This window comes from Nannospalax galili, unplaced genomic scaffold (genome assembly GCF_000622305.1).
Source record: "Nannospalax galili isolate Female #2095 unplaced genomic scaffold, S.galili_v1.0 scaffold257, whole genome shotgun sequence".
NCBI lineage: Eukaryota > Metazoa > Chordata > Mammalia > Rodentia > Spalacidae > Nannospalax > Nannospalax galili.
Genome location: NW_008340854.1, coordinates 1709764 through 1731348, shown reverse-complemented (window position 1 = coordinate 1731348; position 21585 = coordinate 1709764). Strand labels below are relative to the sequence as shown.

General features: G+C 37.4%; 1 pseudogene; it reads left to right on the top strand.

Moving 5' to 3' along the window:
* Nucleotides 1–6634: 6634 nt before the first annotated feature.
* The window catches only part of LOC103736399, a 127690-nt pseudogene continuing 112739 nt past the window's right edge, over nucleotides 6635–21585 (top strand).

Sequence of the window (21585 nt, the reverse complement as noted above, 5' to 3'; positions counted from 1 at the left end):
ATTTAAAAAAAATTATTGTATATTTGGGAATTTTATACATCAATAGTGTATTTGAAGTATTTCCATCCCTCCCAGGCCCCTTCCAACTTCTCTCTCTTCTGACTCCCTACCAATTTCTTGTCCCTGCTTTTGATTATTATTGTTACATATAAATACACACATTTATAAATATACATATACACATATGTTGCCCACTGAATATATTTATTGATGCTTGTGTATACCCTCATCACTTGAGATTAGATAACCTCTCAGGCAGTGTGTCACTGTAGAACCTAAACTGATTCCTCCTCCCTCAGCATTCATTACCCCTAATTCTTAATCTTGATGTGGGTGGGACCCTGTGAAATTTCCCTATCCACCTTAGGACATCAACTGGTTTAGTCATCATGCAGCTCTTGTTGAGCCTACAATACTATGGCAGTTTCAGAGGTGTGGCTTTCCTACCATGTCTGGAATTTATTAACTAGAGGCAGGTGTTTTGTCCCTCTGGCTCATACATTCTTTCCACTCCCTCTTCCTTGATATTACCTGAGTCGTAGGTATAGGAGTTATATTGAAGATGTGTCACTTAGGGCTGGGCACCTCACAGTAACTTATTCTCTGCATTTGACCAGTGGTAGAACTATATAATAGTCTCCATCTGTTGCAAAAATGAAGCTTCTTTGATGAGTGGAGAGAGATATACTTGTCAGTAAATATAAGGATACATGTTCAGAATATAGTAAGAAATTATTATAGCCTAGGGAAAGTGTCAGAAATAGATTCTTTTCTAGGGCCTATGACCTCTCCAGCCATGTGTATTTGGCTATTTGGCTATTTTTACAGTACCTTGCATGAATTCCCTCCCATTAACAGGGTCTTAAGTCCAATTAGATAGCTTTTGATTTACCCCTAAGATAAAAATGCCACTACTAAACCAATAGAAATAAGCTGAGAATTTTAAAGAGTGATACTTCTATTTTTAAATATGGATTGCTCCAATGAAATGGATATTTCCAAGCTAAAGACAACAAAATTAAAAAATTGTTTTTAAGAAAAAGATAGTCAACAAAAGCGAATGTGATGAGTTATAAACTCCTGTAAATTTAGGGACTTAACTGATTCTGACAAAGAAGAAATTTATTTCAGCTTAGAGACTCTGACTCCAGCATGTTACTTGGGAACTGCAATATTAATTAATTTGTCAAGCATCAAATGTCCCTTAAGAGTTATTGTCGAGGAGGAGAGCGTGAGACTGGGAGGCTTAGCTGTTTTGAACATTTATTTTGAAGATTAAAATATTTTCTGTAATTTTTTATCATGCATATGAATGTGAACTCCTAAAATAAAATGGGTACACCTAGATTCATGATACTATTATACTACGTTCTATGTCAGCTGTTAGTGACAGCAACCAACCAGACACGGAGTGCAACTTAGCCTAATGCTGATGGTTACTTAACAAGCAGGCTATAAAAAAGACAATTTATCTGTTGACAATGGAATTACTATCAAACCCAAGTATAACAACATCACAAAGATAATCTTCTGGGCAAAGAGTGAGAGATAACTAATGCAGCTAATTGTCATGAATGCAAAACTGCTGGTCAGGTAACCAGACCTCTTAATGTTCAGGTGACTAAGGAAGCTTAGCAGAAAACAGTGATCTTCCAGAACAGCCAGGAAACCACAGTGGTCATCATTGTTCCTGCTAACAGGCAGACTGGGTCTTTGGGGAAGACACTTCTAAGAATTCTTTTTTAAAATATTTTATTTATTATTTTTATTTTATGTGTATGAGTGTATTGTCTGCATGTTTGTGAGTGCACCCATGTTGTGCAATGACTTGGAGGTCAGAAGAGGGGTCGGATTCCCCTGGAACTGGAGTTAAGGACAGTTCGTAGCTGCCATGTGGGTGCTGGGAATCGAACCCGGGTCCTCTGCAAGAGCAGTGTTCTTAACCACTAAGCCATCTCTCCAGCCCCCTAAGAATTCTTTTAACAGAAAACTAGTAGCTACATATAATATTTATGATGGAGATGCTGTGTCAATGCTCATTTCAATTTATAGTAGGAAATATTTTCTTAGACCACTTAAGTAATATTACCCTTTTCTTTCAACTCAAATTTCTTTTTTATTCTTTATATTATGCCGTTGAGAATTTTTAAGAGGCTCTATTTTGTCTAATGAATATTTAATTACCTGTCTATGTAGTACAACGTAGTATTATACTGACAAGCTGAATATGGCTGTGACTTATTTTTATGCGAAAACACCAAAAGTTCCAAAATCTTTAAAATGATTCTTTTTTAAGTTTGGTCATTTCAAATGGAATATTGTAATCAATGCACAAATAATGTAAGGAAGGAACATTTTCCTGATTAAGTCTACTATCAAGGAAGCAAATATTTTCTGTATTTATTTGTTTCTTAAGGCTCTCTATATCTTATGTTGGCATAGAACTCATATGCAGATCAGGCTAATCTTGAACTTCCAGTGATTCTTCTGTCTCTGTCTCCCAACTACTGGGATTGCAAGCATGCACTATACACTAGTGTCAGTATTTTGTTTTACTGCTCTCAAGGTTATATTTGTGACAGCTAAGATAGTTAGAAATTCATTCACCATTATGCTAGGTTCCCAAGACTTTAAATAAATAATCTATGTATTGGAGCCTGATGGGTTCACCAGTGAGTACACAACTGAAGGCATTGGCTTCCCCTCTCCTAGAGTCAGGAGTAGGTTCAAACAAGCCCTTTCCCCTTTGTTGACTGACTGTTGAGAGGGTCTGTTCTGTGTTGGCCCTGGGTAAGTAATCAAAGCTGCTGTTAAGTCCCTTGAGTATATGGGCTGTGTCATGTTAGAGGATGGAATTTGTTGCTCTTCTCCCAGTTTTCAGACTCCTACACTCTTTCTATCCCCTCTTCTGCAATGTTCCCTGATTCCTAGAGGGTGTAATATAAATGAACTGTTTATGTCTGAGCCCTCTTCTGTCATTTATTCTCAGCATATTAGGCAGCCAGGATGAGTGTCTGCATTCGCTGGCTTCACTGCAAATGTAATATTCTTGATTAGAGATGAGAGTATCCTGCATGTAAGGGTATAAACATGACTATTAGAGGGCAGTTCAAACTTATGCTTATTTAACTAAACATCAGTAGTAATTTCTCTCCTGGAGCTTGTCACCTCCTGAGGCATGTTTGTGACCAGGCTTCCAACACCAGGCACAAGATCTCTTCTGTGGAACAGGCCTCAAATCCAATCAGAAAACAGTAGGTTACTCCCATAAAAGTCATGCCACTATTGCACATGTGGGCACATATTGCTTGGCAGGTTGGTATTGTAGTTCATAGAGTTCACTGCTGGGCAAGCCTGTTGACTTCTTTTTCTCCCCCAGGCCCTTGTACAACAGCTTACAGCACTTTAAAAGTTAGCCAACAGGGAGGAGTTTCCAATTCAATTTCAGCTTGATTCCTCTGATTTTGCAACCACAATGTGGTGCTGTCTTCACTATCATGAGTGTTGTCAAAGCACTAGGACTTTATTGTCTAGTTCTAGTGGGAAACCAAGTGGAATTGTGAGACTCTGTGTTGTTTTGGGGGCATCTGGGACCTCCCTGCCCAACAACTCAAATGGAAGCATCCTCCACCTGGCACTGGATTTATCTTTAGTATCTTGCTGCATCTAGGAGCAGCATTCCTTATTCTACAGGATGTCTCCTGTCAAATTTTTTATGTATTTTTTAAAATGAATTAGGGGCTAGAGAGATGGCTCGGCGTTTAAGAGCACTGACTGCTCTTGCAGAGGACCTGGGTTCTATTCCCAGCATCCACATGGCAGATACAAACCATCCTCAACTCCAGGTCCTGGGGATCTGACGCCCTCTTCTGACTACTGTGGGCATTGCACAACAGCGTTATAGGTTTCTCTTTGGGTTTTTCACACCTCCTTCATCTGGCTAACCCACCCCATCTCACTAAACCCCTCCCTATTTAACACTTCTGTGGAATCCTGTACTTTGAAAGCAGGGAAACTTTGACTTATCTTTTTCCATTTATAGCCCTTTTATTTCCTGCTCTTCTCTTTTTGCTTTAGCTAATATTTCAAACACTGAATTTAATAGAAGTAGAGAGAGTGGACACCCTTGTCTTATTCCTGGTCTTAGTGAGAATGTTTCGAGTTTTTCTCCATTTAGTATGATGTTGGCTATAGGCATGTTGTATAGAGCCTATATTATACTGAGGTATGCTTCCTCCACTGCTAGCTTCCCCATGGCTTTTATGAAAGAATGTTTGATTTTGTCGAAAGGCTGGTTCTGCATTTATTGAAATGATCATGTGATATCCACCTTTTAACCCATTTAGAGGACTCATTACATTTTTTTGACTGATGTGTGCTAAGCCATCCTTTCATCACTGCAATGAAGTTAACTTGGTCATGATGACTGGTCTTTTTGATGTGATCTTGAATTTGGTATGTATTTTATTGACAATTCTTGTATCTATGTTCATCTGGAGATTGGTCTGTAATTTTCTTTCTTCCCTCCCTCCTTCCTTCCCTCCCTCCCCTTCCTTCCTTCATTTTTTTCATTTAATTTCTTTCTTTCTTTCCTCCTCCCCCTCCCCCCTCCTCCTTTCTTTCCTCCTCCCCCTCCTCTTCCTTCTTGTGTTTTTGCCTGGTTTTGATATCAGGATAATATTAGCTTCCAAAACCAAGTTTGGGAGAATGCTTTCCTTCTCTAATTTAAGGTCTATTTTGAGTAGTATTAGAGCTAGCTCTTCCTTGAAGATCTGGTAGAAATTTGCAATAAACCCATCAATCCTTGATATTTGTTTCTATTGGGAGATTTTTTTTAAAATTATTGCTTCAATGTTGTTGCTAGTTACTTATCTATATAAATTATTTTAATATCTAGGTTTATTATGGGCATGACATACCCATCTGGGCATTCATTTCTTTTAGATTTTCCAGTTTAGTGGAATAGAGGTTGGTCAGATATAGCCTTATTATTTTCTTAAATTCAATGGCATCTTTTCATTTATAATTTTATTAATTTAGAACTTCTCTTGCATTCTTTTGTTTAATTTAATTTAGCTAAAAGTCTTTAAACCTTGTTTATATTTTCCAAGAATCAATTCTTCATTTCATTTATTCTTTATGGCTTTTAAATTTCCATTTCATTATTTCTACCCTAGTCATAATTATTTTCCCAAACCTACTGCTTTGGGGTATGATTTATTCATGTTTTCCCAAGGTTTTATGATCTATTATTAAGTAATCTGTTTGAGTTCCTTGTAATATTTTTAATGTGGGCAATTAATGCTATGAAGTTTACTTTTAGGACTGGCTTTATCATTCTCCAAGAATTTTGGTATGTTGCACTTTCACTTTTATTCAATTCCAGAAAATTTTTTATTTCCTTCTTGATTAATTTAGTGACCCAATTATCATTAAATTGTGTTAAATTGTGTGTTGTTTAGTGTCCGTGAGTTTGCCATTTCTTTTGCTATTGTTATCTAGCTTTATTCCATTGTGGTCAGATTGAATAAATGATGTTATTTCACTTTTTCTGTATTTGTTAGACTTGCTTGGTACCTGAGTATGTGGACAATTTTGGAGAAAGTTCCATGAGATGCTGAAAAGAATGTGTGTTCTTTACTGTCTGAATGGAATGCTCTGTAGATGTCTGTAAGGCCCACTTGATTTATGATATCATTTAACTATCCCAGATTTCTCTGTTTACTTTTTATCTGGATGACCTGTGTATTGTTAAGTATTGAATATTGAAGTTATCCTGCACAACTGTAGTGGAATTTCTCTGTAGATTTAAGATAAAATAATGTTTGAAATTGGGCATATGTGTTTAGTGTGCATATGTTTAGAATTGTAATATCCTCTTGAAGAATTGTTTCCATCATGAGTTACCTTCTGACCTCTTCTGATTAGTTTTGTTTGCAGCCCTGATTTTGAGATCTTTTTCATATTCAAATTCATTTCAGGTTGTTTCTTCTTCAGTGTTCCTATCTTTGTATTGAATCATGTTTTCACATTCTAGATGGTTTTCATTGTTTATTTAGTTGTTTTTGTTTTCTTGGACTTGATCCGTTTATTCCTATCTTGTCTAAGTTCATTTAGATATTCACGTGTGCCCTGCTTAGATCCCTTCACTCCTTCAGCATGTTTACATCTATCCTTTCACATTATGTGTCTCAGACATTGTCTAAACTATTCTTCCTGAGGTCCATTTCTGTAGAATTTTTGTTTTCAGGGAACATAATGTCTTGGTGTTTTCATGTTGCTTGTTTTTGTGATTAGACCTAGGTCCCTGGAGCTAGGCTGTTGGTTGTGACTTTTGATGTGCTTTTAGCCCACAGAGTCTGAGCACTGACATGGGATGACAGGCCATGGGGAGGAGAGGGGGCTGCTGTAGAGGTCCTGAGGCAGTAGGGATGCAAACCCTGTTATATTTAAGGTTTACTTTACTAGCTGCTCGGATGAGAGCAGTGCGGAGGTTCCTGTGGTGCCAGGGGTTCTGGAGCAGCACGGTGGGGCTGGGTGTTTTGGTCTCTAACCCGGCTGGCCATAAGAAACAGAACATAGGGGGAGATTCATAAGTCATGGGGTGGTGGTAGTGGTTAAAGGGGTGAGAGGAATGGGGGTAGAAGGCAGTAGTGACGTACTTCAGGTGTCTAACCTGGTGGCCATGGTGACTTGGGGCAGGTAAAAGGAGCTGATTCACTTTTGTTTTCATTCTGCATTTCCATTTTCTGTATTCTGCCTCTGCCTCTAATGCATATTTTGTGTTACATTCCTATGCGCACTTTTAAATTATCATTATAGTTTTTTATGGTTTTGCTATATACATAAAATACATATTTTTGCCCTTTTTTGCTAAAACTTGTCTTTTCTACATTGTTGAGAATATATCTAGGTATTTGATTCTATCAGTTTGGTAGTTTAAGTTTACTGTATTTTGTTTCCCTAGACTTAGACTTATAATTTGTTTCCAAGTACCTATTTGTGCAAACAGCTAATCTAGTAATTATGGAGTTTTGTGAGAATTTCTTTCTGATGTAAACTTCAGGATGACATTGCAGGGTCAGCAGTCATGACTGAAGCAAGTGTTCTGAGGGTGCCTCCCGGAACCTGCACCAGTCTGCTCCCTGCCAGCAGAGTGTAATCATTTTTGCTTTATGTCCATAGCAACATATGGCATGCAGATTTTTGCTAATTAATAAGGTATAAAGTGGTATCTTATTACTTTAATGTTTATTCCTCTGATTATCAATAAACATGAGACATTTCCTTATATCCTGGTATTAACAATTATGCTGTTTCTTAATGTGGATTGCCCTTTAACATGTTTACTTTTCTTTAGTATAGTTTTATTTATTCTTTAAGAATTTCACACATGCATACAATGTATTTTGATCATATCCACTCCCACTCCTCCCAGATCCCCACTACCATGTCCCCTCCCACTTGGTTTACTCTTTTTATAACCCACTGAATCCATTTAGGGCTGCTCATATGTTCATGAGTGGAAGGCCATCCATTGGAGCATAGGCAATCTACCAAGTGGTCTACATCCTGGAAGAAAACTGACTCCCCCTCTTCCATCATCCAACTGTCAATAGCTCCTCTTAGAGGTGGGGCTTCTTGGGCCCCTCCCCCATCCACACTGGAGTGTTGAATGGCTAGATCTTATGTAGGTCTTGTGCAGGTAACCACACCTGCAGTGAGTTCATGAGTGTAATGACCTTTTCATGTGCAGAGGATACTCTTTTGTAGCAGGCATCTTCAACCTCTGGTTCTTACAATATTTTTGCCCCTTCTTCCATGATGTTCCTGAGTCTTATAGAAAGGTAGCATGCTATCTATCATGCTTGGTGTTTGTTTTTTGTTTTTGTTATTGTTGTTTTGCCTTATCGATTTCCTTTGTAGTGTATTTTATTCCAGATATTAATGATTTTTAGTCATTCTTTCATGTTTTCACCTGGGCTGGAACTCCACAGTAATTTTTATTCATTGCAACACGGTTTATAGCTTTATATAGTTCAAATATGCTCTTTAACCCATACAAGCAACTTCTGGCTTACAATAATGCAAGGGAATAGATTAAAAATTAATCACTATAATTTTATGATTATGAGAAGTAGAATTCTAAATTCAGTCAAGTCTTAGGTATTGAGTGGCTTTGCAATGTTATCAGCTAAACTAAATGTAAATTAATTGTTCAGAATTCCTTTTTTTTGGGTTAGGTTTGGCCACAGGAAAATAAATTCATGAGGTTTGAGGGTGGATTTGAAACAACAGCCATTTTACAATCTAAGGGTTTAGTAGGGTGCCAGGCACTGCCACAGGTGACACTGCACTACTGACCTGTGGGCTCACCCAGTGGACTACAGCAACACCTGTGCTTGCAAGTCCTCCAGCTCCAACAGGATCTCTTTCAGCTCCTTTGAGATGCCAAATCTCTTGATGAATTTCCCTATTCATAATTCATATGATTTGTGTATAGTTCTATAAAGGGCAACAACCATCTCTTTGAACCACTTGCATTTTTAGGAAAAGGCTATGGTAGTCAGAGACAGAAAAGGGTTCCAATTGCTTACAGCTTTGTTATTCTTTGTGTCTAGATTTCTTTCATGTCTTCTAGACTGACACTTTTGACTTAACACCAGAGAGGCAAGTATTTTGTGTAGATTCTCTTACTAGTTTCTACCTTAGCATAAGAGTCTAATTGCCATTATGAACCCCTTATTTTATGTCAGTCATGGTGTTTCTGCTTCTCTGACCAAATTTCACAGATATAGTGTATAGACAATAGAGGTAGAAATATACACTGATGTCAATCTATAGGCACTGAACCTTACTCATCACACATTTGTCCTTGGACAAAATTTTGAGCAGGAAAAATTAAAACAGTATTTATGGATGCAGATCATTTAGTAAAAATGAAACCTGCTATGTTAATGACACTTTGCAAGGGTCAATCAATCATTTTTTAGTTATTTGAATAATGGGTCATTTTGGGAACTTGACAACAAACCCATGGTTATAATCAGGTTCCCTGAAGTCCAATCATAGGGAGGAGGGAAGGTGATACAAGTAACCATGGGCGTGAAGGGGAAGAAGTAACTCAAGAGACAGGGAACAATGGGAGACAAATATTATCAAGGGGAAAATGGGGAAATCTGAGGCACTTAAACTAGGGAGGGAGGAGGGAGATTAGATGGGGAAAGAGAGAGGGGAGATAAAGCTTAGGTGGTATAAAAAGTCAGAGGGAAATGTATTAACCCAAGCCATGTGAAATATACACATACAATATCTGAATATTAATGTATGTGCATAGCTGAAGGCTGTATAACAAGGACCTCAGTGCCAGAGAAGAGAAATCTCCTTTCAAGAGACTGCAGAGTTCATATCCCTGGATAGGACTCCTATTTTAAACCACACCCACTCATGGCTTAGGGACCATTGTGGAAGAGAGGACAGAAAGATTGTAGTAGCCATGGTTGGTGCATGAGCATAAGGAATCACAGGCTTTCAGGCCACTGGAAACTTGTTCATATGAACTTGCAACAATGGTGACAGCATGCACAAGACCCATGCTGACTCAATCAGACAAAAACCCAGCATAAAACAAGAGAAATGGGCATCAGGTCCCAACCCTAGCCTAGGAGCTATTGGCTACTGATTGATTACTGCTGGGTGACTGAGAGTAGGTCTCTAGATAGGCTGACTAGACTTTAGTGAATGAACTTGTACCAAAGGACATCCGGGTACAAAATTCTTGACAAGATAGGACTTAATATGTATGACAGAATGCATGAAATCTGATGTGGGGGGTGATGGGGGCATGAATGGGGGAGGGGTTCTAAATTTGATTAAGTTCCATTATATGAAAATATAATCTTTGAATAAAAATATATTTAAAAAAGAATTTAACGGTCTTTTCTTAGACCAAGCCACACATTTTGTTTCTTGCCAGTTTAGTCTTTGCCTGAATAACTCAGCTCTACAAAACTTGGTTGGAATGTGGATGCAATCACACATTCAACCTATGTATAGTCCAACTGTCTTAGCTCCTGTAACCAGCACGAATCAGATGTCTTCCACATGTGTTCTGTGAGTCACATGCAGAATTGGGTAAGAACATAAGGATACTCAGTGAAAATGTATCCTCACTAGCTATAATTCACAACTGAAGTACCCTCTAATGCCTGGTTGTTGGTATTATTTGTTACCCAAGGTGACAAAGTCTAAATTTATGATCTGGACAAAACTTTTTTGCTTTGGAAGCCAGAATTTGTGACAAAAAGTTATACCACCAGTGTTCTGGGATAGCTTTCTTCTATGCATGTTTCTGAATGGCTGTCAGAGCTAGAAATGCAGAACACTTCTATCTACTTCTGTGGAATAGCAAACAGCAATGGTATATGTTGAATTTTGTAATATTCAGCAAAATATGGCTAGAGAAGAGTCAAACATAAACTATTTCTTCCCAAGTTAAGACAAATCAACACCAGATACCTTAATGGTGGGAAACAGGAATAATAACAGAGCTCTTGAGAGCTTGTTTTATTGTAAAATGTTACTTATTTCTAAATGTTGAGAACTACTTCTGATCAAAAGAGTGAATAAAATACATATTATTAATGAATTAAAAATGGGATGACATAAAATAAAGCTATGGCCATTTTATTCATCCTAAGTTCCAACGTTAATTTACTTCTATGGAAATGAAATGAGACATAGATGGTAGGTAACCCATAGCTTAAATACCGAACTATTCTAAAAGAGTAACAAACACCAAATACAAAACCATGACTGTGCTTTGTATTGAATGCTTCTGTGACACCATTAGGTTACTTCCTAAGTATCCATGCATTTTGAGAAGCAGTAAAAAGATTTCCTCTTAAATAATTCTGGTTGATTGTTCTCTCTTTCACTGTACAGCTGTGTCAGGCAGAGCTGAGGGATGTTTAGTCCTAAATATCCTCCCAGGTCTACATGAGTGGTGCTACTTACCCTTTCCTCCTAAATTCAGAAAAATCAAAACCACCTTCTTTAAAACTGTTAGAGGGAGTATAAGAGGTGATGTATACTAGGTGCAAAGTCCCTTTTGGAGGTGGCAAAGGCATCCTGGAGTTAGATGATAATTGTGATTGCTGTATACCTGGGAGTGCACTAAATGCCACCAAAATGTCTTTCTAAACAAGTGAATTTATGATATCTCTGTATTGCAAATAAATAAATAAATAATAAATAAATAAATAAATAAATAAATAAATAAATAAATAAATAAACAAAAGCCTAATGTACTCAGCACCAGGTAAATATAAACTCCTACCCATCAAAGCTAAAATTTAGGTTGTGTTCCTTTCTCGGCATCTGTTTCCTCTGTTGCTTTAAAATGTCCCAGCACACCCTCCTGGCATGATCAGTATGTTCTGACATAAGAATAAATAAATAAATAAATAAATAAATAAATAAATAAATAAATAAACAAAAGCCTAATGTACTCAGCACCAGGTAAATATAAACTCCTACCCATCAAAGCTAAAATTTAGGTTGTGTTCCTTTCTCGGCATCTGTTTCCTCTGTTGCTTTAAAATGTCCCAGCACACCCTCCTGGCATGATCAGTATGTTCTGACATAAGGCAACCAGTCAATTCTGTTTTCTTGGTACTGTTGGATTTTAGAGTGAAAATTCCCACACCTCACTAAGTCTCTCAGTTCTTAGGCAACTTTGGATGGATGGCTCTCCCTCCTGTCAATGAGACAATCCTTTTTTTCCCATTTATTGAAGATTTTATTTAATTTTTTTATTCCAAAGACAGGCAAATTTTAACATATTTTTCTAGAAATAACTTGAAGCAGGTTATATAAAAAATATATTCAATGAAGTTTAAGTGGGGGGAATAGGACTAAGAAATCAAAGATCAAAGGATTTTCCAACTTGGGGTCAACTTTGATGGGAATAATGAAGGTTTCTATTAGCTCATTAGCTCTTTTTTTTTTGAAAAATCCTAATGAGCGTATTGGGCTTGCTAACCAAGCATAGGGTGGGGGTTTATTTACAGAAGACTAACCCCCTTCTAAAGTTATGGCTGTGCTGGAAATTCCACACTCAAATATAGATCCTATGACTTCTCACCAGCTTCACAAAATGACAAGAGAGGTGCCTCATGGCATCCTTGGCTTGAACAACCTTAGCCCTTCTCCCACATGCAGGAAAGGTCGACTGACTGGGTGGGAGGAGTAACTGACTACCCCATTGACTCCTTGCCCAGCCTGGGAAGGAGGTGTGACTGTAGCTTGCCTGCATAGTTATTGGAAGACACTTTCAGTTAACACTCTACCCCTTCCTCTGGCTCTTATATTCTTTCTGCCAACCTCTTCCACAAAAGTTCCTGAGCCTTGGAGGGGGTGATAGGTGTGGGATGATCTTCCTCCTGTTCTGGCAAGGCACTGAACTTTCAGGTCTCTACATTTACTTTCCATGGGCTGTTGTCACATTTCAGTGGGATTCCATCTACTATAAAAACATGCACAGCAAAAAGCAAGAACGTCTAAACAGTGACTGCTATAATAACCTATGAATGTAAACACAGTTGCTTGGATGGTACTTTAGCAGGTGCATCATATCCATCTAACAAAACAAGTTCTTTGGCTTCCCCACTGGGGCCTATATCCTCCCTGTCACAGGGAGTTGGCCTGGTCTACAGTACCAGATGTGTGTTACACCCCTAGGAGTGGGCATCATAGCCAATCAAAACTTTTCTGATTGTACATACAATAGCCGCACCACTATTGCACCAGCTGGAACATCTTGTTTGGCATGTTAATATTTAGCATGCTGGGTTCCTTGTTGAGCAGAATTATAGGGACAGAGTTCTACTCAGCAGTAAAGAAAGATGAAATAATGAAATTTGCAGGTAAATGGATAGATATAGAAACTGTTATACTAAGTTCAGTGACACAGAAAAACAAAAGATGTATGTTCTCTATCATTTGTGGATCTTAGCACCAAATACTTATAAGTAGGTAAATATCCTGATGTAACTGCAGGAACCAGGAATATGGAAGGGAACCAGGGTGGTAAAGGGAAAGAAGGAACATGAGAGAGAAGAATAGTAGGAGAAAGTTGTTCTTAAGGGATAAATATGCAAAAAGGGGGCAGCTAAGGGGGAAGGAAGGAATTTTATACAAAGAACTATGGGAACAAAGGGGAAAAACATTTCTACCAATACACAGTGAAAAATAAATAAAAATAAGCCTTACATATAAAAGGGACCCTACGGAGATGGATAAAACGCCCTCCCAGAAGCCATAGAGTTATTAAATGAAAATCCCAGTGCCATAAGCGGATTGCCCACTATGAGCTGTTGGCCAGAGGGGCCATAGAGGTCCCCCAACAATAAAGGCCATTGCCAATAATGTTGGTTGCACTCCAGAAGTGGGTGGTAAATCCTTTGCTGAAGACACCACATGATGTGAGCGCAGGAGAGGGAGAAATCAAGCTTAGTTAGCTAAGCTGGAAAATCCCGCCACTAGATGGGTAGCTTTCATAGTGCCAGAAGGTGACATGCAGATGGCTGGGGGAGAACTAGCCATATAATATGTTTTGATCATTGCCCCACTCTTCAATGCTCTCCCATCTCCTGCCACCAATTTTCCCTCCCCACTTCATGAGTTCAAGTTTTCTTTTATTTTTTTAAAAATTATTTATTTAATAACCACATAATTATAAGAAGCATTTCATTATAACAGCATTGATAGATTAAATAACAATTTCCAGAGCTAAGATGCATCTCTTTCAAAATTTGCTGTAATTTTTAGGTTTATAGTTGAATTAATACAGTTATGCAATATTGTACTCAGTATAAACCCTATAAGACATAAAATTGAATGAGGTTTAAATCTTTAAAAAAGATCTCCATTTCATTATTAAAATTAAAAGTACCTGACTGGTGGAATTAAACTTCTTGGATGTTTAATAGCTGTAGTTTGAGGCCTATATTAATTTGGTCAGAGGGACTTAAAGGACAGTTTCCTCACCAGATAGGCTTAAACCAGTGTCCAGTCTACAAAGAACAGGGTCAACACAGAGGAAACATTTCCTCCATGCTGCCAAGTGAATCCATCCATGGTTGAGCAGGACCTTTGACTTAACATAGATGGAACTGGTAGAGGAAAGGAGCCAGGGGCTCCTCTTAAGCCCATGTGACCCTGAGGAAAAGATCTTCAAAAATACCTTAAGAGTAAATATAAATTGGTTTATCTGGGCCACCTGCGTGGTCTTAAACACCCAAAAGGAAAGTATAACCAAATATTAAAGGGATCAATATAATTCTTTAAGAGTCCATGTGTATAGCTAAAGGCTGTATAACAAGAAACAGTGCTAGACAGGTGATACCTTCCTTTGAGTTGCTGACCAGGGTGGCCCAAGAGACTCCCAGACAGTAACCCAGCACAGAACTGGGAAAATGAACAGCAGACTCCAATCTTATCTAAAGGAATATTGGCAACAGCTTGCTGTTAGATGAGGAAGAGCTGATCTTCCTAAAACAAGGAACTATAGGTAGGCTGACTAGACTCAGCAGATGGACAAGCACTGGGGAATGGCTGGGGGCACTGACAACACAGTGGACAGCAACAGGGATGACAGAGTATGTGGTTTTTTTATATGCAGGGGGTTGGGGGGCATGAGAGGGTGTCACTTGGGATTTGGGTATATAGATGAATAAGATTGTTTGGGATGTTCTGTATGAAATACACACACACAATCAATAAACTTAAAAAATAAGTTATATTTGAGGAAGAAGCATAAAAACTTGTTTCATGTTAATTAGCAGATGTGAAAAACATTACCATTGAAATCTGCCTGATGACTTTATATCCATGCTTAGGTGCCAAGGATCTCAGAAAGTAACCGACTGTGATTAGTAATAATCAGATATATGGAAATTAGAGATGAATGTGCAAATATCTGAGTGTTAGTTGCATTAAAATGAGTTTTTATGTATGAAACAGTATATTTTAATAATGAGACAATCCTTCTGACTAAGTTCTGCATATTTTCTGCATTTCAGAAACATCTTATTTCCTCTGTTGTTAATATCTTACTCTTTCCCCCTATTATCTCTTGGAGAAAGTAGACGGGCCTTTCTGCCGGCACTTGGTTTTGTGTTACCTCAGTTAGTAGTTTAACTAAAGCCATAGCTATTTACACCACAACTTTGGCGAAGAGTGATCACAATGTTAGATTATTTGAGTAAATTTAACTAACCAATTAAACTAACAGTTTACACATTTCCTAAAAATACAAGAAATAAGTATATTTTTTTTCTTAGAAGAAAATAAGTACAATTTTCCTTTTTAAGGCACATGAACCTCACTGTTCTTGCTTCTTGTGTCCTTTTGCTTGTCAGATTAACAGTCCTTGGAAACATCTCTCAATACCTTTCAGGTTGGAACAGATGTTCAGGGCCAGAGCAGATCCATGTCATAAATGACGATTCACAGCTTAGTTTGGGGGTTCCTCACTACCACACAGTTTGTAGATTGTGAGGCAAGTGGCAAAGCACTGGCCCCACGCAGTGGAACCCACTGGTACTTTCATTTGCATACAAGAATGGCAATCACGTAGAGATCCACACTGCCACTCATGATTTTGCCCTGTGTCAGGAACATATTAAAGCATGGTTTATGAAGACCTCAGACACACTGTTGAAGTTGATATACTCAATTCTTAATCTTTTTCTTTTGTAACCTCAGTCTCAGCCGGCCCAACTGCATAGGACAAAAAGTGTGATGCATGCCAATCCCCCTGCGGTAGTGTGGGGAACATCTGTAGGGGACTGGAAGTTTTAGATAATTATAATTATTAATAATTGTAATTATTAATAATTATTAAGTAGTGAATAACATTATATACATAGCTTAAATAAAATTAATCTCAGGGTGTTCAAAGCAATGCTTGTAGGGTCACATAGCTCCAGTGACTCAACCATAATTTGGACAAGCAATTTGACCTCAAGTTCTATGCTATTTTTTTTTTCCTTTATAAGACAGTCTTGCAGCATAGCATGGTGCATTGTTTTATTCTCTGAGAATGTACTTCTTTTATCTCAGCTAAAATCAGGTCATATGTGGGGATTGAAAAAAATGAGGACAAGGGGGAGGAAGAAAAGCAGGAAGAAGAACAAATAATAATTAATAATAATAATAACAATGATAAAGGCTCCTCGCATGCTTACCTGGGGGTCTCTTTTTGGCTTTGCTGTCCTTTTTCAGGTTAGTTCTCTATACTATCCTGACATCTTTGCTCTGGCAATGATGAGATAGTCACAGTTTGCCATTTATTTGGATTTTTAAAATTAATTTACATATCACAGCTGTTTGGCTTTGTATCTATTATAGACATTCCAATAATCACTTAAAGCCTTAAGCCCTGTGTTTTTATCAGATCATTATTTACTCCAGCAGATGACAGCTTTTGGCAAATAGAAGGAATCTCTTATTTATAGGACATTCATATACTTGTCATGAACCTGGAGGAAACACATTTAAAACATTAGTATTTTAAGTATTTAAAATGAAATGGGGATCTTTTTTAAAGATTAAAACCTCATTCAATTTTATGTCTTATAGGGTTTATATTGAGTTCAATATTGCATGACTGTACTAATTCAACTGTGAACCTAAAAATTTACAGCCACTTTTGAAAGAGATGCATCTTTGTTCTGGAAATCGTTATTGAATATGTTAATGCTGTAATGAAATACTTCTTCTAATCATGTGGCTATTAAATAAATAATTTAAAAAATGAACATAAATTTTCAAACTAAAAAAAACAGTATTTATTTGAAGTTTATTTTAGGGGAAAAATGGGCAAACTGAAGAAATAAATTTCAAAGTTTTTAGATATCCTTTAAAGCAATGTGTTGAGTCCTAAATACCAGTAACAGGTGAGGAAAGGTCCACAGGTCCAGAGACACATTTGAATCATGAACAGGGAAAGGAGATGATAGGAGGTAGGGTGACCAACCATCCAGATTTGCCTCACTGGGGCTTTCCCAGGAAGTGGGACTTTTGGGGTTAAAACCATGAATGTCCTAGCTGAGTCAGGGTGTTTGGTCACAGGAAAAGGGGAAGTGAAAAGATTTTAGTAGAAACTATTAAAGCACCCCTTACAGGCAACTGTGCTATTTACTTGTCCATTGAATCAGCAATTTTTCAGAATCTACTATGAGCCAAGAACTGTGCCAGTAATTGAAAAGGAGGTGGGTTTCTGATGCACAAAGTCTGCTCAGCGCATTTAGCTAAAGGGATTTGAGGGGCTAGAACTAAGTAGGAGCCTAAGGAAATTGTAGCTTAAATAAATTCCCCATGCTTAAAGATAAAAATTCTAGAACTTAGAGGTTATACACAGTGTGTTAGACCACTTAGAACCTCAGTTCAAGGACATTTCTTTTGCACATCAACATTTCTCATTTCACTGCACTTCATTTCCACTGAAGAAAGCACCCCCCCAATCATACCCATCATATATCACCTTTGCCCACTCAGCATGTAAGTTTACATTCTTCTCTCTCCATATTGACTCCATGTGCCAGATTCAATTCAATCACAATTCATTCCTGAAGTGAGAATAGCAATTTAGAGAGGAGTGCGCAGTTAGCTTAACACAAAAAAAGGTTGAGATTGATCTATAGAGAAATATATAAATCAAAGTTTTGTTTGTATATGCTCATACATTGCGTACATAGTTTCATCTTTCCACATTTTCCATCTTTATCTTCATTGTTTGCGGGCATATGTTACCTTCCTTTGGGGGCAGGTCCACAGTCTATTCATAACCTTCCTTCTAATCTCAGCACTTTCCTTAGCCTTGAACATAGGAGCTTCTCCCTAAATGGTTACCTGGAATAGAAAGTCATTCAGCTTAAACAGTTACTTTCTTAGCTCAGGAACAACCAGTTTGACCCTGTCATGATCTGGAGCAGTCTCATTAAAAAAGAAAATCAAAAAGCATTTCCTTTACTAAATGTCTGCTTGCTTTGAGTTTTTAGAAAGGATTTACTGCCGACTTTATATTATTTATCTTTTCCACTTAAGACATCTTTTACAGATGCAGCCCCACATCAAAGGTCATGGGAAACAGGAGAAGGCGCTGAAAGAAGCTTGTTCTGAAGCTTATCTGATATGTAAACTACTTTGACCTGTATTTAGTACAGTAGTATAGTGTCTGGCCCATCGCAGACCTTTAAGGAATTGTTCACTGGATTAATGTGGTAAACCAGGTGAGTGTCACTTAACTGTGGAATCTAAAGAACAAGAGAAATCTGTGCAGAGGATGGCAGTGTTGATTTTAATTTAATCAAAATGGAAAGTAAGCTGAATGTTCAGAAGCACAAGCTTTTCACAGATAAGAAAAGGATAAGCCTTGGTTTCTTTATCTTTAGGAGACTAAATATTGACTCAATCACATATTGAAAGCCTGAATAAGTCTCTGGGTTGTTTTCATTAACTAATTCTCTTCCGAGTATTATGTCATGTTCATAAATCCCTAACAATTCAACTTTTCTTTTTTTAAAAAACATCTTTCAAATCAATCAGAACGTTATTCTTAACACCCATCAGAGTGAAGAACTAGTGTATTGCTCTCTGGGTCTCAAGTTCACCTTGCAATAAATATTATTTGACTTCATGATTTCTCTTTCTGGCAGAGGCCAGAAATCTTCCCTTCAGCTATAATTGAGAATACTCCCAAGGAGTTCTTTCTCTGTCTGCATTACCCTCAGGCTTCCCTGGATGCTGAGACAGATGGCTGAAAGATTAATTCCCAGCTGTGCACCCATCTACCTTCAGAGACTTCCTCTTTAACTTATCCTGGACTCAGTTCTTCTTGATAACATCACCCTTCATTTTTAAGATAAAATACTTAAGGAAGAGTAAGATGGCTCTTGGTACTTGGTTATCACTAAGCACATGGAAAGTTATTACACGTTTGTCCCCGTGAGGCACTGACAAAGTTTAAAAGCATAATGTGACTTTATTCTGCCACATGTTTTTGTCTTAGCACATTGCTGCCAATTTAAATGTAAGATGAATGAATTCTGCCAAAAGGCTTGTAGGCATAGTTTTCATAAGCATAATGCTAATTGAATTCATTTTTTCACTAGTCTTTGAAATTTAAATTAATTCTTCAACCAATGGAATACTTTTAAATGTTGTGCTCATTACTAAATAAACTCATTGATTTTGGGTGTTTATTATAAGAAATAAGTAAAAGTTTACATCTCTTTTCTAGCCAGAACTTATAAAAGAATCCTTAATTCCCAATACTGTGTACAGTTTTTATTAGTATCACAGAACAGATAGAGGCTATGAGTGAATTATTTTCATCAAATACATATGTAGTTCAGCCACTTAAATGATGCTTTGTTGTATGCTTTCTAAATGCCTTGGCATTTAAAATTTGAAGGGTTATTTAAGAATAATTTTGAAAGTTTAAACACCTCCTTCCTCAGACCTCAGATGCTTCCATTTTATTTTAGTGTTGTAAGATTTTAAGTGTTATAACAGTGTTCCAATTTAAAGCTATGAAAAGTAAAGTACCTACATAGCATTTCAGTTGTGGGACATAACAAAATTACCAGGAGGAGAAAGGGCCCCTGAGTGCATGTTTTTAGGTTCCAAGTGCAAAGCAAGGCCTCATAAGGCACTAGTCTAACATGAGTGCGCCATCTGAATGACATGGACATAACCGAAAGCTCTAGCTGCAGAATGGGGACAAGTAAACTTGCCACATAAACACTTAGCTGCATTAATTCCTCACAGTGATCACTTCCGGTTGTGTGTGACTTTCTCAGTGCTTATAACACAAAACGAGCACCTTGCACTAGATTAGGGTATTTGTAATCAGACACCCTAATCTTGGACACTGATTCTGTTTCTTATGAGTGTATCTCCTGGGGAACGTCATTACGTCTCTGTGAGTCTATTTTTCTAGAAGGCAGTGATGGCATATTCTTGTTGTAGCGAAGAGGAAGTTTGTATATATACTTAGCATAGTGGGCCCTCAGTATAATTATGTGTACCTTCATGAGAAGTACTAATCTATTGCCCGTTTCTAGTTCTCAAATGGCTTTGCTCTTTATACAATAAAACTTTAACATTATGTGACAAATTAATCAACAAATGTCTTACGAAGGCTTTACTTTAGATCCTCCGTACCAATTCCATTATGAGGGTCGCTCTAAATCATTTTCCTTGCTCCTCTGCTCTGTTTCTTTTGTATATTTAAGATGATTCCCATCTAAACATGGTATGAACACACTGTTAAAAACTAATTAGTGCATCACTTGCTCGGGCAGCATGTGCCTTCATCTCATTACTCCTCCCTGTGAGCCATATGCTTGCTTCATATATCAATCTTTCCATGTGATTACTGTAGCAAAGAATTTGATTTGTAGCAACTGCCTTCCCTCCTTGCAAGGCACTTCTTTGTGTAAGTTTCCCAAGGTGAATGTCCTGCAGTGGTTCTTCTCAACTGCACGCTGTGAGTATGATCCAAAGCAATATAAGAATTTTCTCCTACTCTATGTGTTGACTTTCCTTAGTTGGCTAATGCTAAGATCCATGCCAGTGTCACTGTTGGTTTTGTTTATTCCTTTTGAGATTATGAATTTTTAAAAATTATATTAACCTCATGTTGACCTTTGTGATGTATTTTATATAAAAATGGAGGAAGCAAAGAAAGAAAGAAAGAGAGAAAGAAAGGAAAAGAAAGAAAAAAAGAAAAAGAGAGAACAGGGAATGAGTTGAAAACAATAGCTCAAGTTGAATTATTTAAAAATTAGAAATTGATTTGAGAGGTGCAGACAATAGAATCAGGAGTTCAAGAGCATTCTGGGCTACATAGCAAGTTGGGGTCAGCCTGGGTTACGTGAAACCATGACTCAAAAGAAAACAAAATTAAATAAAAAGTAAATAAAGATTGGAAATTGATCATCTTTCTTTGCTGAGAGGAAGTTCTTATGGAAATTTCTAAATTTTTATATGGAGTAAGGAACCCAATTAGTGTGGATATTTTTATTTTAGAAGCTTATGAACTTTCTAAGATGAGCTGGCAACTTTGAATAGTTTATAATTTTCTGCATGATCTACAATGTTTTTAGTATTTGGCACAACATAATCCATTCAGTATACACTTGTGGAATGCTTGCTATATGTTAGCAGTGTTGTAGGACCTGGAAATACATGGGGGAACAAGACACACATGAGCAGTACCCTAGATGGCTTTCTTCAGGTATACAGGACAATGGGAATAAAGTTGTGACCAAAGAGATGGACACCGAGCACTGGGAGCCCAGCACCCACTGATGCCCAAGAGGCGTGTAGAACTGACCTGAAGTTCATATAGTTTAGACATCTTCTCCACAGAAGAGGATTTAGCATATGAAAATCAGTGCATGTGATTAGAGTATAACCACTTCCAGAAGCTATTTTTTATGTAGTCCTCAGTATAGTATTCAGGAAGATGAAATTTACCTCTTCAAAAAAGTAAAATTTATTCTTGATGTCATC